The sequence below is a fragment of the Bos mutus genome, chromosome 1, assembly GCF_027580195.1.
Source record: "Bos mutus isolate GX-2022 chromosome 1, NWIPB_WYAK_1.1, whole genome shotgun sequence".
NCBI lineage: Eukaryota > Metazoa > Chordata > Mammalia > Artiodactyla > Bovidae > Bos > Bos mutus.
The window spans coordinates 52,685,953-52,702,147 of record NC_091617.1 but is presented as its reverse complement, the minus strand read 5'-3'; the positions used below and the strand labels follow the sequence as shown (position 1 = coordinate 52,702,147).

The window sequence follows — 16,195 nt, the reverse complement described above, 5'->3', positions numbered from 1 at the left end:
GACTTAACTCAAGGGTCCAAGGTTACAAACATTGAGCTACTACTTACATTTCCATACACCCATTATATCAATCAATACACTGCCAAGGACACAGTAGGTAAGGAGTATGGAGACTTAGCAGCAAACATTGGCCCAATAAGTGAAAAACTCTTCACCAATACAATTTCTAATCAATCTTTTAACTACTCAAAGGAATCTGTGTTTAGACAGTTTAGAACATCTCCTGCCTCTCACAGTTGGGAGGCTCTGAACAATCACATGTGGCCGGAAAAACCTATTCAGGCAGGCTAGAGGATTTCCAAAGGAGTTTCTAGGTTGAAACACTGTGACACCCAGGAATTATTAGCTGGAGCTGTAAGCTAACTCTTGTTTCAGAGAGAGGTAGTGGGGAACAGCCCCCCATAAAGTCAGAGGTGTAGATGAAAGCACAAAGCAGAAAGTAGGCAGACTTTGGTTTTGGGGGTAGATGCTCGAGAATTTCCAGGGGGACTCCTGAGGCTCGATCCCGCCTTTGCGTATGCTGAGCCTCCTTCCTCATGACCTTTGCCACGGGCAGAGCTCGCTCCCCACAATAATTGCCTACACTTATCCCCTTTTTTAAAATCCTCTGTGTGTAGTCATACATGCTTTCATTACTGTGGAGAATCACTTATTACCTTCTATTAATCCCAGTACTACAGGACGCTGTGTGTTGGGATAAAAACAATAATACTGGAATCAGAGTAACCAGTTTTGTCAAGACTAGTCATAAGGAGTTTTCTCATACTATTTGGAGCTCCAAGAAGAGATAATAGTGGGTTGATTACGGTTCTCCTTCCCCTCTGTGAAGGTGTTTCTTTGTTCCTGAGCTATAAAGGGGATTTTGTGAGATACTGACCATCAGCTCAGAGAAGGCAATGGCAACCCACTCCAGTACTCTTGCCTGGAAAATCCCGTGGGCGGAAGAGCCTGGTAGGCTGCAGTCCAGGGGGTCTCGAAGAGTTGGACATGACTGAGCGACTTCACTTTCACTTTTCACTTTCATCTATAGGAGAAGAAAATGGCAACCCACTCCAGTGTTCTTGCCTGGAGAGTCCTGGGGACAGGGGAGCCTGGTGAGCTGCTATCTATGGGGTCGCGTGACTGAAGCGACTTAGCAGCAGCAGCAGCAGTGATCATCAGCTGCCCTGGGTTATTTATGTCAATCTTGACACATAGATGAGTGGCTACTAAGATAATTAGCCTAATTACAAATATATTATAAAATATAAATGAGATATATTTGCATACATGTATAAAATTCAACTAATTATCTTAGTTTCATATACCCATGTGAATGCTGACCCCAGAAAAATAGCATGTGATTCTATACTACATATTTGTGTATTCACTCAGTATCAATTAGACATTTCTTCATGCCAGGAACTATGCCCTATATTATGGAATCAAAGGTAAAGAAAACAGAATCTTTGTCCTCAAGGAACCATGTTTAGTTGGGGACATGATTGTGTAAACACATAATTAGAAGTGCAGTGTAAAAAGCAATCGCAATAGAGATTATGTTCCTTCATAGTTCCCACTCTCTTTCTCTCTGTCACTCCCTAAACATTTTAAGCCCCTTCAGAGAAATCCAAATACCACGATGTTAAACACAATAAATAGTAGAGGCAAAAACTTAATAGGAGGAAAATTAGTTCTATGCCCTTAACCTACCTTTAAACCATCAAATAAAGACTCCCTAGTACAAATGTTCTTTGTGTTGCTCTATTTCACTTATTTTTTGTATCTCAGATTTGACATTTGAATTGTTTAATTTCCTTTAAATTATTGACTTTGCAGTGGTTGTTGAACTGCCTTCTGTGTACTTGATTGCTTTATTTATTTATCAGAATCATTTATTTTTAAATGAGCATAGATAGGCATGCTGCTGCTGCTGCTGCTAAGTCACTTCAGTCGTGTCCGACTCTGTGCGACCCCATAGACCGCAGCCCACCAGGCTCCCCTGTCCCTGGGGTTCTCCAGGCAAGAACACTGGAGTGGGTTGCCATTTCCTTCTCCTATGCATGAAAGTGAAAAGTGAAAATGAAGTCGCTCAGTCATCTCCGACTCTTAGCGACCTCACGGACTGCAGTAGCCTACCAGGCTCCTCCGTCCATGGGATTTTCCAAGCAAGAGTACTGGAGTGGGGTGCCATTGCCTTCTCCTAGTCTTCTTCAAATTAATTTGGTTTAAAACACTGAGATTTGGAGGGGCCTAGTTTACTCATCATGCACATAATCCATAAATATTTATAGAATTCTATAATGTAGTAAATTATCTTAAATATATTAGAAATTCTAGTTATTTCATGATACTGCATATATTTTTAGAAGAATTTGATTTTTATGTCTAATTTTTTAAAAAAAACAAGCGCTTATTGAGTACAAATTTTAAAAAGTCTGACTATCAAAATATAGAATAACATTCAAGGCCCTCTATTAAAAAATAATGGAGAAGGAAATGGCAACCCACTCCAGTATTCCTGCCTGGGAAATCTCCTTGACAGGGAAGCCTGGCGGGCTACAGTCCAGGAGGTCACAAAGAGTTGGACATGACTCAGCAAATGAATAGCTTTAAAACAAATAGTGGGCTTCCAAGGTGGCATTAGTTGTAAAGAACCTGCCCACCAATGAAGGAGATATGAGATGAGGGTTCGATCCCTGGGTCAGGAAGATCCCCTGGAGTAGTAAATGGCAACCCACTCCAGTATTCTTGCCTGGAAAATTCCATGGATAGAAGAGCCTGTGGGCTACTGTCCATGGGGTTGCAAATAGTCAGACATGACTGAGCACACATGCACGCAGGACACTAATATTATACTTAGAAAACGAAGATCATGCCATCACTTCATGGCAAATAGATGGGGAAACAGTGGAAACAGTGTCAGACTTTATTTTTTGGGCTCCAAAATCACTGCGAATGGTGATTGCAGCCATGAAATTAAAAGACGCTTACTCCTTGGAAGGAAAATTATGACCAACCTAGATAGCATATTCAAAAGCAGAGACATTACTTTGCCAACAAAAGTCCGTCTAGTCAAGGCTATGGCTTTTCCAGTGGTCATGTATGGATGTGAGAGTTGGACTGTGAAGAAAGCTGAGGGCCAAAGAATTGATGCTTTTGAACTGTGGTGTTGGAGAAGACTCTTGAGAGTCCCTTGGACTGCAAGGAGATCCAACCAGTCCATCCTAAAGGAGATCAGTCCTGGGTGTTCTTTGGAAGAAATGATGGTAAAGCTGAAACTCCAGTACTTTGGCCACCTCATGTGAAGAGATGACTCATTGGAAAAGACTCTGATGCTGGGAGGGATTGAGGGCAGGAGGAGAAGGGGACGACAGAGGATGAGATGGCTGGATGGCATCACCGACTCGATGGACATGAGTTTAAGTGAACTCTGGGAGTTGATGATGGACAGGGAGGCCTGGCCTGCTGCAATTCATAGGGTCACAAAGAGTCAGACACGACTGAGCAACTGAAGTGAACTGAACTGAGACTTTTTAAAAAACCTGCCAGAGTGTTTGGCAGATTTTTACCATGTTAGTATGTTACTTTTAGTGGTTACATAGAATTTCGTAGTGTTGCAGTAATATAAATTACATACCCGATTCTCTATGACAGACATTCTGATTTTTTAAAAACATTTTTCTTTTATAAACAATAATGCAAGAAACTCTATCGGATGGACATTTACCACGTATGCAGGCTTATCTGCAGAAAGGTTCCTGGCAGTAGAATTGCTGGGTTAAAGCAAATTTTTAAGGCAAACTTTCAGAGCTTAATTGTTCCTCACCTCCTTTTGATAACAACCCCTTTCAGGTGGTTGATTTAACTGTAATGAATAATGGAACCAGCAAGCTCTCTCTTGCCAGATGGCTCTCAGTTTCCTTCTTTGCTGTCATAACGTGTGTGTGTATGTGCTGAGTGATGTCCGACTCTTTGCAACCCCAAAGCCCACCAGACTCCTCTGTCCATGGGACTTCTCAGGCAAGAATACTGGAGTGGGTTGCCATCTTCCCAACCCGGGATTGAAACCTTGTCTCCTGCATTGGCAGGTGGATTCTTCACCACTGCACCACCTAGGAAGCCCATGCTTTAATTGCCACTGTCGAAATACAGGGTTATTAATTTCTGACTTCTGTTATTAATCATTAAACTAATGATTTTTATTATTAAAGATTTTTCTTCCTTTCTTTTCCTTATATATGTCCCTTTAGGACCACAGTCTAGATACAGTCTAGATTCTTCCACATTTTAAAGCAATTTGAGTGCACACAGTCTTTTCTACTGCGGTATGTCACAACTATTATTTTAGGTTGTTCACGCAACCAAATGTAGACTCTCATCATCACCTCTACACTCACTGTGTCTGCTGCTGTTGCTGCTGCTAAGTCACTTCAGTCATGTCCGTCTGGTGACACTTAAATAAATGAACTTTAATTGCTACAAAAAAGCCATACTTATACAATCATCCATGTTCAAAGTTAAAAACAATTAGTAAACTCAGATAAGCAAAAAAAGGATAAGAATCAACTATAATCCTACTATCAAGAGACAGTCACCGTGAACACTTTGGTTAATGCACTTTCAAACTTATTTTCTGTGTAGAAGCTGTTTTGGTCATGAGGCGTATGATTTAATTATAGTGACTATACTGTTATCTGCTTCCCCCGATAATTAATACAGCATGCTCCTTTCCTATAAGCTAAATATTCCTTCATTTCTTTTAGCTGCCCTATATTCCATTGTATGGATTTCCCATAATTTAATCAATCCTTTATTTTTAGACATTTAAGTTGCTTCTAATTTTTAGTTATGTAAGAAATTTTGTGATGATTATCTTTAACCAAAACTATACACCCAATCTTAATTTATTTTAAGGTAAAAATTCCTGAATTACTGGATAAAAGAATTTTGCCATCTTGAGGGCCAGTGTTTGAAAACAGAGTACTAAGCAGACCCTTCTCAGGTCAGTTTGGCCTCTGTTCCTATTAGTTCAATCGGCCCTGACTTTACGGCTCTTTGTGTTAATCCTTGCTCCATCAATCACCACTCTTAACCCAACTACTATCTTTACACACCCTGTTCCCATACACTCCTCTTTTCCAGAGTTTCTGGAGAAAGTTGTCCCTTTATTTTTTTCTCTGGAGCCTGTGACATAGGTCCTTCAGGAGAAGGTGGCTGCTCCTACCTCTGCCCTAAACATAGAGGATATCACACTTTTCTTTGCATATTGTGTGCTCTGCTGCTGCTCCTAAGTTGCTTCAGTCGTGTCCGACTCTGTACGACCCCATAGACGGCAGCCCACCAGGCTCCTCTGTCCCTGGGATTCTCCAGGCAAGAACACTGGAGTGGGTTGCCATTTCCTTCTCCAATGCATGAAAGTGAAAAGTGAAAGTGAAGTCGCTCAGTCATCTCCGACTCTTAGCGACCTCATGGACTACAGTAGCCTACCAGGCTCCTCTGCCCGTGGGATTGTCCAGGCAAGAGTACTGGAGTGGGCTGCAATTGCCTTCTCCGATTGTGTGCTCAGGTGTGTCCAACTCTTTGTGATTCCACAGACTGTAGCATGCCAGGCTCCTCTGTCAATGGAATTTTCCAGGCAAGAATACTGAAGTGGGTTGCCATTTCTTTCTAAGGGGAACTTTCTGACTCAGGGATTGAACTCGTGTCTCTTACATTGCAGATGGATTCTTTACCACTGGGCCACCTGGGAATCCCTTTTCTTTCTTTACCATGAGTTTTGTCATTGTTGTTCAGTCACTAAGTCATGTCCGACTCTTTGCAAGGCCATGGACTGCAGCCTGAGGGACCTCCCAGCCCATCAGTGTCTCCTGGAGTTTGCTCAAGTTCATGTCCATTGAGTTGGTGATGCTATCCAACCATCTCATCATTTGTCACCCTCTTCTCCTCCTGCCTCCAATCTTTCCCAGCATCAGGGTCTTTTCCAATGAGCTGGCTTATTCCCATTAGGTGGCCAAAGTACTGGAGCTTCAGCTTCAACATCAGTCCTTCCAATGAACATTCAGGGATGATTTCCTTTAGGATTAACTGATTGGATCCCCTTGCTGTGCAAGGAGACTCTCAAGAGTCTTCTCCCAACGCCGCAATTTGAGAGCATCAGTTCTTCAGCACTCAGCCTTCTTTATGGTCCAACTCTCACATCCATACACAACTACTGGAAAGACTATAACTTTGACTATACAGACCTCTGTCGGCAAAGTTATTTCTACAAAATATTACTTTAAGTTTTCTGTCTGTCTTTCAGGACTTGTCTACTATACACACCCAATAATAGACCATGCTCCAATCATTCTGAAGCACTTGCAATTTTCAATAGAGACCATACTTTATGTCTGGACATTTGCCCCTTTTCCTGAAATACCTTTCTCCTTGGCCATCTGACAAATTCCTTGTCATCCTTCAAAAGTGCCTTCTCTCTGAAGCACTCACACAGTACCACCTGTCCCTCACCAAGTAACATCTCATATATCCCTTTACATTTCAACAAATATCAAAATAATCATTTATGTATAAAAACTCCTCCCTGCTAGACTGAACTTCCCAAAGGAGAGAAAGAGTATCTTATTGATCTTTTATCTTCACACTTCAATTTCCTCAATGCACCTATTGTTAATAAGACTCATATAAAGAGATTTGTGTAATGATGTTTCTCACTAATAAAATGCTCAATAAATGGTAGCTATTGCTATTGTTATTATCTTATTACTTGGGTCACCTGATGTGAAGAGCTGACTCATTTAAAAAGACCCTGATGCTGGGAAAGATTGAAGGCAAAAGGAGAAAGGGGCGACAGAGGATGAGATGTTGGATGGTATCACCAATTCACTGGACATGAACTTGGGCAAACTCCAGGAGACAGTGAGGGACAGAGGGGCCTGGTGTGCTGCAGTCCACAGGGTCACAAAGAGTTGGACATGACTTAGGGACTGAACACACATAATAGTAAGACTCCTACTATTATTTCTATATCCTATTCAGCACAAGTAGGTGCTCACTAATTATGTGTCAACCGACTAAATGAAGAGTAAAGTGAAGAAGGCAACTTAATAAGTAGGGCCAACAGAAGGGTTCTGCTCAAGTATCAAATCTAGACACATCCACAACCCAGGAAAAGACAGATTGAAGATTCTGTTACACTTGTATCTAGTACTATTGAGAAGAAGACCTATTTCCCAGAAGCTAGGAAACAACCCCTGAGAAAGGAGTAACTCATTGTGGCTTTGGTGAGGCTACTCATCAATTTACCATCCTAATTCTCTTTGCCCTGAGCCTGTATTTGCAAAAAATCTACCTATAAGTTGTATCCTAGGATACAAGTAAGCTAGTGCTAACAGCTGGCTATCTGATTAAATTTATGGGTGGTCACAACTATAAAGGTAAAATTTTATTTTCTGGTTTAAAAAATCAGTCTTTGAGGAGTTTGAGTAGTGTCCATTAAAATCTCGTGAAAAAAGGAATTTAGAAAATACCATTAGCTGAGCTAAGCTGTGAACTCTATTGCAACCCAGGATACATATGCTTGCATAAAACTGGGATGCTTGCATAAAACACTAGAGTCAGTGTGAGTAGAAACAGTTGTCACAGACCACATAATCATGTTGAAAAGCATGAAATGGAGATGTGCTTTCATTCTCTTCTCAACCTTTACCTTAAAAAACTCATATGTTTACTTTTATGTATTAAATGTACACTTTCCTACTATGAGAACAGAAAAATGGATGTCTTCCTATAAGCTGACAACAAGGTTCTATCTACATAAATCAAGACTTGCCTCATGAGATAGTTGTTTTAGCTATTCTTTGTCAGAAAATACTGGAAGACTAACTCCTGCATTTAAAACTCAAATAAGTTTTTGGTAGATGTTCTTTATGATTTCTTTTTATTTGGGGCCTAGAAAATGATATAGTGTAGTATAGTATAACTTATCTAAGAATATAGCATATTAACCAAAAAGCTGCACTGCCTACAATTAAGAATTTAATAGATGTTTTAATAATTTACCTTTGGCCAAATTAAGGGTGACTTGTAGTCTTGCTTGGGCTTCCTGGTGGCTCTGTGATAAAGAATCTGCCTGCGGTGCAGGAGTCTCAAAAGCTTCGGGTTCAATCCCTGGGTCAGGAAGATCCCCTGGAAGAGGGCATGGCAACCCACTCCAGTAATCTGGCCTGGAGAATCCCCTGGACAGAGGAGTCTGGCAGGCTACAGTCCACAGGGTCATAAAAAGTCAGACAGGACTGAAGTGACTTAGCACAGCATAGCCTTGCTTTAGAAATGGTCCCTCTAGAATTCAGTTCAGTTCAGTGGCTCAGTCATGCCCCACTCTGCCATTCTGCGGATTGCAGCATGCCAGTCTTCCCTGTCCATCACCAACTCCTGGAGCTTACTCAAACTAATGTCCATCGAGTCGGTGATGCCATCCAACCACCTCATCCTCTGTCGTCCCCTTCTCCTCCTGCTTTCAAACTTTGCCAGCATGAGGGTCTTTTTCAAGGAGTCAGTTCTTCGCATCAGGTGGTCAAAGTATTGGAGTTTCAGCTTTAGCATCAGTCCTTCCAATGAATATTCAGGACTGATTTTTTTAGGATGGACTGGTTGGATCTCCAGCACCACAGTTCAAAAGCATCAGTTCTCCAGCACTCAGCTTTCTTTATAGTTCAATACTCACATCCGTACATGACTACTGGAAAAACCATAGCTTTGACTAGACAGATCTTTGTTGGCAAAGTAATGTCTCTGCTTTTTAAGATGCTATCTAGATTGGTCATAGCTTATGTTCCAAGGACCAAGCGTCTTTTAATTTCATGGCTGCAATCACCATCTGCAGTGATTTTCAAGCCCAAGAAAATAAAGTCTGTCACTGCTTCCATTGCTTCCCCATCTATGTGCCATGAAGTTATGGGACCAGATGCCATGATCTTCATTTTCTGAATGTTGAGCTGTAAGCCAACTTTTTCACTCTCCTCTTTCACTTTCATGAAGAGGCTCTTTAGTTCTTCTTCACTTTCTGCCATAAGGGTGGTGTCATCTGCATATCTGAGGTTATTGATATTTCTCCTGGCAATCTTGACTCCAGCTTGTGCTTCATTCAGTACAGCATTTCTTATGATGTACTCTGCATATAAGTTAAATAAGCAGGATGACAATATACAGCCTTGACGTACTCCTTTTCCTATTTGGAACCAGTCTGTTGTTCCATGTCCAGTTCTAACTGTTGCTTCTTGACCTGCAAACAGGTTTCTCAGGAGGCAGGTCAGGTGGTCTGGTATTGCCATCTCTGTAAGAATTTTCCACAGTTTGTTGTGATCCAAATAGTCAAAGGCTTTGGCATAGTCAATAAAGCAGAAGTAGATTTTTTTTTTTTTTTTTGGAATTATCTTGCTTTTTTGATGATCCAGCAGATGTTGGCAATCTGATTTCTGATTCCTCTGCTTTTTCTAAATCCAGCTTGAGCATCTGGAAGTTCATGGTTCACATATCACTGAAGCCTGTCTTGGAGAATTTTGAGCATTACTTTGCTAGCATGTGAGTTGAGTGCAATCGTGCAGTAGCTTGAACATTCTTTGGCATTGGTTTTCTTTGGGATTGGAATGAAACCTAACCTTTTCCAGTCCTGTGGTCATTGCTAAATTTTCCAAATTTGCTGGCATATTGAGGGCAGCACTGTCACAGCATCATATTTTAGGATTTTAAATAGCTCAGCTGGAATTCCATCACCTCCACTAGCTTTGTTTGTAGTGATGCTTCCTAAGGCCCACTTGACTTCACATTCCAGGATGTCTGGTTCTAGGTGAGTGATCACACCATCATGGCTTTCTGGGTCATGAAGATCTTTTTTGTATAGTTCTTCTGTGTATTCTTGCCACCTCTTTTTAATATCTTCTGCTTCTGATAAGTCCATACTATTTCTGTCCTTTATTGTGCCCATCTTTGCATGAAACCTTCCCTTGGTATCTCTAATTTTCTTGAAGAGACCTCTAGTCTTTCCCATTCTATTATTTTCCTCTATTTCTTTGCATTGATCACACTGGCCATCTAGAATTACTGCATCTAATCATCATGTCATATATTTTAGGGATTTGATCATTCATTTATTTATACAAATGGTTAAAAGGTGCAAAACAGATTTTGGAAGATTTTTTGACTCTCCCTGCAGATTTTCCTTAGGTCAACCTCTGAATGGAGGCTTTGATTATTTCTACACCAGGACATGCCCTAGTTAAGTTCCCAAGATTTCTTAAGAGAATATAGAACTTACTTCCATCTCAGCTGATGACCTGTGTAAAACAGCAACAGAGCTAAACTTCAGGTTGTAGTCAGAAAATAAAAATTAACTCTTTATTGCTCTTTTCATTATCTTCCATTTTCTACAATTTCTGCCTTTGTTATCAGGACAAAATAAAACTTATTTTAAGAAAAAGAACCAACTGTATGAAACTTGCTGTTGAATTCATTAATTATAGAGATGCTATGGACTAAAAGATATTGTTTAATACATCACTGGTATAAAAAATGTCATGAAATACAAAGCTTCTGAATGAAAATCTTCCTACTTGTAACTCAGACCATGTTACAAAATGCATAAGACTCTGGGGATCTCCTCAAGAAAGGATAAATTTTAACTCTAATAATCCATGTGAATATTGTCACTGGTCAATATTGTCACTGATCATCTGTCTAACCTTGTATATCATTTGACACACAATAGGATTATATGCTACTCACTTTTGTGAATTAATTGTACCCTTTGCTCTTTTTCTCTTTGTACTGATTTCTTTGGTTCTCCTTTATGTGTACTAGTCTATGTATTATTTATATGTACTATTCTACATACTAATACTTCTCTTTCTGGACGAAGGGTAAGAGAGCAAATAAACACATAGAAAATATAATAAATCTCTAGAATTTATCATCCTTGGGAGAACTAATAAAATCATCCTTCAGAAACTAACAAAATCAGTCTCCTTTGTACTTACCTTTTTTTCCCTTTCCATTTCCAACAGAATCTAGTATTTAGTATATACTCAATAAATAGTTGTGCTTTGTGTAGATAAAATACAGCAGAGTAGGAAAAGGTGTACTTCAAAGCAGCACGCAGAAAATCCTAATTTCATTTTAAAATTACACTGATTCTAGCTATAAATTCTTATCGTTCACAAAAATATATTTCACTGATGAAGTTTCCCTCATCCATTAATTATTACAAGAAGATAATTTTGCTCTGAGCAGCAAAGAAATAACCAAAGCAATATAACAAGATTACACTTATACTAAAGGCTTTGCTGCTGCTGCTGCTAAGTTGCTTCAGTCATGTTCCACTCTGTGCGACCCCACAGACGGCAGCCCACCAGGCTCCTCCGTCTCTGGGATTCTCCAGGCAAGAATACTGGAGTGGGTTGCCATTTCCTTCTCCAGTGCATGAAAATGAAAAGTGAAAGGAAGTCACTCAGTCATGTCCGACTCTTCACGACCCCATGGACTGCAGCCTATCAGGTCCTCTGCCCGTGGGATTTTCCAGGCAAGAGTACTGGAGTGGGTTGCCATTGCCTTCTCCGACTAAAGGCTTTAGGAAAGCCCTAATAATTTTCATGAAATACATCAGCAACTCCAAGGAAAGAACTTGGACCGCACTGTACATCCCTTTAGGCTGGGTTTTGTCATTTGTAGAACAGTAAATTTGCTTTATCAGTTGCAGACGTTTTAAAACAGGCTAAATTTTATTATGTAGGGATTTGCTTCACATGGCCTCTAGTTTTCCCCTGATTTTAGGAGTCTATGATTCCTGTGTAACCCTTCTATTTCCCAAGATACTTTTCTTTTGTAAAGCGATCAGAGTTAAAAGTAGGAAGATTTTTATTTGGAAGCTTTGTATTTCAGGACACTCTTGATATCTTTCAAAATTTTTGATTGCCAACAATAAATGCCCTATTTGGAAAGCAAAACAAAAAACACAGAGATGAGAAGATATTGAATAACTAAATGGTGGAGATTTTCAACTTGAATGGTAGTTTTGTGTAAATGTTCACATATACAGATTCACACATATACTTTACCTCCTCTTACTGAGTTACTTTCCATATACAGTATGCCCATGAGGGTGTCTGTTCAATACTAACAGTGCCTCTTATAACAGTGGGTGTGCAAAGTACCTAAAATTTCTTGCCTAACAAATGCAATCTTTATTACCATTATTCATTAATTGTAATTACTTTCATATAGCTTTTAAAAAGTACTCTTACACAATTGTTTTTTTTTTTTTTTAAAGCCAGTGGCTGGAGAGTCTGGGAGCGTACACAAGCCTGTAGGGCAACCCCGCGAGCTTGGGGACCAAGGGGGCGCCGACACGACTCCCTCAGGGGATGCGGCGGCGGAGGCAACCTCTTACACAATTTTAATTTAGTTATCTATACTGTTAAAAAACTAAAAGTTTTGGGACGTTATTAGTGAGGCAATGTCAGGTAGGAAAACTATGACTGAAGTTTCTAACTAGCTTTCAACTACCAGGGGCCAATGTGTGTGTGCGAGTTGCTCAGTGATGTCTGACTTTGTGATCCCATGGACTATAGCCCACCAGCCTCCTCTGTTCATGGAATTCTCCAGGCAAGAATACTGGATTCATTGCGATTTCCTTTGCCAGGGGATCTTCCTGACCCAGGGATCAAACCCGGGTCTCCACATTGCAACCAGATTCTTTACCAGCTTAGCCAGCAGGAAAACCCACCAGTAGTAGTAGTTTAAATATGCTGCTGCTGCTGCTGCTAAGTCGCTTCAGTCGTGTCCGACTCTGTGTGACTCCATAGATGGCAGCCCACCAGGCTCCCCCATCCCTGGGATTCTCCAGGCAAGAACACTGGAGTGGGTTGCCATTTCCTTCTCCAAAGCATGAAAGTGAAAAAATAAAGTGAAGTCACTCAGTCATGTCCAACTCCTAGCGACCCCATGGACTGCAGCCCACGAGGCCCCTGCGTCCCTGGGATTTTCCAGGCAAGAGTACAAGAGTGGGTTGCCATTGCCTTCTCCGAGTTTAAATATAAGTTGGCTTAAAACTCAACATTCAGAAAACTAAGATCATGGCACCGAGTCCTTTTACTTCATGGCAAATAAATGGGGAGACAATGGAAACAGTGACAGACTTTATTTTCTTGAGCTCCAAAATCACTGCAGATGGTGATTGCAGCCATGAAATTAAAAGACTCTTGCTCCTTGGAAGAAAAGCTATGACCAACCTAGTCAGCATATTAAAAAGCAGAGACATTACTTTGCCAACAAAGGTCTGTCTAGTCAAAGCTATGGTTTTTCCAGTAGTCATGTATGGATATGAAAGTTGGACGATAAAGAAAGCTGAGCGCCAAAGAACTGATGCTTTTGAACTGTGGCATTGGAGAAGACTCTTGAGAGTCCCTTGGACTGCAAGGAGATCCAACCAGCCCATCCTAAAGGAAATCAGTCCTGAATATTCATTGGAAGAACTGATGCTGAAGCTGAAACTCAGATACTTTGGCCACCTGATGCAAAGAACTGACTCCTTGGAAAAGACTCTGATGCTGGGAAAGATTGAAGGCAGGAGGAGAAGGGGATGACAGAGGATGAGATGGTTAGATGGCAACACCGACTCGATGGACATGAGTTTGAGCATGCTCCAGGAGTTGGTGATGGACAGTGAAGCCTGGCGTGCTGCAGTCCTTGGCGTCGCACAGAGTTGGACACAACTGAGCAACTGAACTGAACTGATAGTTCAACATAAAAGTTCTGATATTACAGTCTCCATGGATTCTACTCATGAAATGAACATTTCTTATTGTGGTGATCATTTGGTTGCAAACTAGGCACATTACTGATGACTCTTTGTTGCACACTGCCACTGTCTACACAGCCTCTGCCACTACTGTCCATATGCATTATCCCATCAATAAAAGGCATTAGAATCATGGACTGGATCACTGGAAGAGATTCTCAAATCTAGTCCCAGGCTTTCAAGTAAATAATAAACTTGTTAATGCAAAAGTTGAAAACTGCCAAACTTAAATGTGCCTATTATGAATAGGTTATTTGAAAAGTGAATGATACATGTTAGGAAGGGGCCATGATGGGAAGAGGGACATTAGCAATATGAAGCTTTGGAACATCTATTTTGGAACAGTGTATAGGGAAAGAGGCAGAAGATGTGACTTTCTGCAGATCACTGACCCTCACCATAAAGTGAAAGTGAAAACCGCTCAGTTGTGTCCGACTCTTTGCAATCCCATGGACTATACAGTCCATGGAATTCTCCAGGCCAGAAAACTGGAGTGGGTAGCTATTACCTTCTCCAGGGGATCTTCCCAACCCAGGGATCAAATCCAGATCTCCCGCATTGCAGGTGGATTCTTTACCAGCTGAGCTACAAGGGAAGCCCGACTGTCACACTAAGCCAACTATAAATCTGGTGTTCAGAAACCATCTATGTGACACAAAGGTCCCCTCTTTCTAGTACATCATGATTCCTATTAACCAATACTTATTGATTTTACCTGAGGAAAGTGTACATAGGGGAGTGAGACAGAGGGTAGATTTTAAGACAGCATGTTATGATTCCTCTAGTATTAGACTCGTCATTTCTTTCATAATTAAACTCAGAATTGGTAAGCTTGGGAAGACCTATTGGGATTTTGAAGTCTGCCAAATTCCCTACTGTAGATGAATTTGTATTTTTCTGTACTTTTAGCTGCTCCATCTTGTATATGTACTTACTGTTTCCTGCGGGAGAACCACCTTGGTAAGAGCCTCTGAAGATGGCACAGGTGTGTGCAACTTCATCCAACAAAATACTGTAACTACTACACTTCTTTAATGTTTTAAGAAGGCCTGTTAATTGTTTCTTTCCTTTTTAAGTCAGGAATGCTGAGAAAATTAAATGAAAAAAAAATGTCTGGAAAAGAGTTCAATATTTATTTATTATTAACTAGCAATTTGTAGGTATTTATTTCTTAGAGTTGTGAGCTTTATGTGACAATCATTGCTGGGTTAACTGTTCTTAAGATCACTATCAATTATTACTTAATTAAATGACTGTGTTGGACCTACTTTTAAAGAACATCTGCGTTCAAAAGATTCATAAATAAGTCCTATCTAGTCTCTAAAAGACAAGCTTTCATTGCTCTCAAAAGATGACTGAGACTCAAGGGAAAAGAAACTGAGTAAAGACAATGAAAATCTTTTTTCTTTTCTCCTTCGAAAAACAGCAATGTGTAACTAGAGTGAATCATTGTTTAAATTAAATTAATAGCAGCCCAAAGGAGTTGTTTTTGCCATTTGATTCAGCGAATCCTGATTATGTGAATACAGAAGCACAGTAGGAACTGGGATGCTGGCACATTTACTGATGCGGGGACTACAAGCCATGGGTGCTGTGCTGTGCTGTACTTAGTCGCTCAGTCGTGTCCGACTCTTTGTGACCTCATGGACCGTAGCCTGCTAGGCTCCTCTGTCCCTGGGGATTCTCCAGGCAAGAATACTGGAGAGGGTTACTATGACCTCCTCCAGGGGATCTTCTGGACCCAGTAATTGGACTGGAGTCTCCTACATTGCAGGCCGATTCTTTACCAACAAGCCATTTAGGTAGGAGAGAAGGAAAGCTGTGGATTTTATTTTTCATACATTGTTTTCACTCAACTAGGAATAATCTCACTTTTCCATGGTGTTCACATTTATTTTCTTCTTTACTTCACCTATCTAATTTAAAAAATACTATAATCTGAGTCTCTCCTTTCATATTAAGCATGTTTCATTTTGTTTCTTGGCTTTTAAGATCTATGAAGCTTTAATGGCAAATACTGTACATCTTTTATCTTCTGTGGAATTTTAGGTCTTAATTGTTAATGGAGGAACTCCTGCATTACACTGAAAAAATCTAAATATAAATTATGAAATCCTAAGGAGAAAATTTTATCATCTCCTCCAAATCTAAAATTAATTGATGGGAAATAGTTGAATGTCATATTCACTGCCTTCAGCCTTCCCACACTTGCCAAGTTCCCCATGACTGTCAGCTCATAGTAATTATTCATAGTATTGTTATGTTTATTTCTGCAGGGCACTAGCAAAACTGGTATAATTGTTTTCGTTCTTTGCTAATATATGTACATGTACCTGGGAAAGATAAAGAGAATTGTGAAAATCA

General features: G+C 40.3%; 1 protein-coding gene across 1 annotated transcript in view; it reads right to left on the bottom strand.

Annotated features, from left to right (window-relative positions):
- TRAT1 (T cell receptor associated transmembrane adaptor 1) overlaps window positions 1-16,195 on the bottom strand; it is a 47,995-nt gene that overhangs the window by 29,286 nt on the left and 2,514 nt on the right. The gene's annotated exons all lie outside the window — the stretch shown is intronic.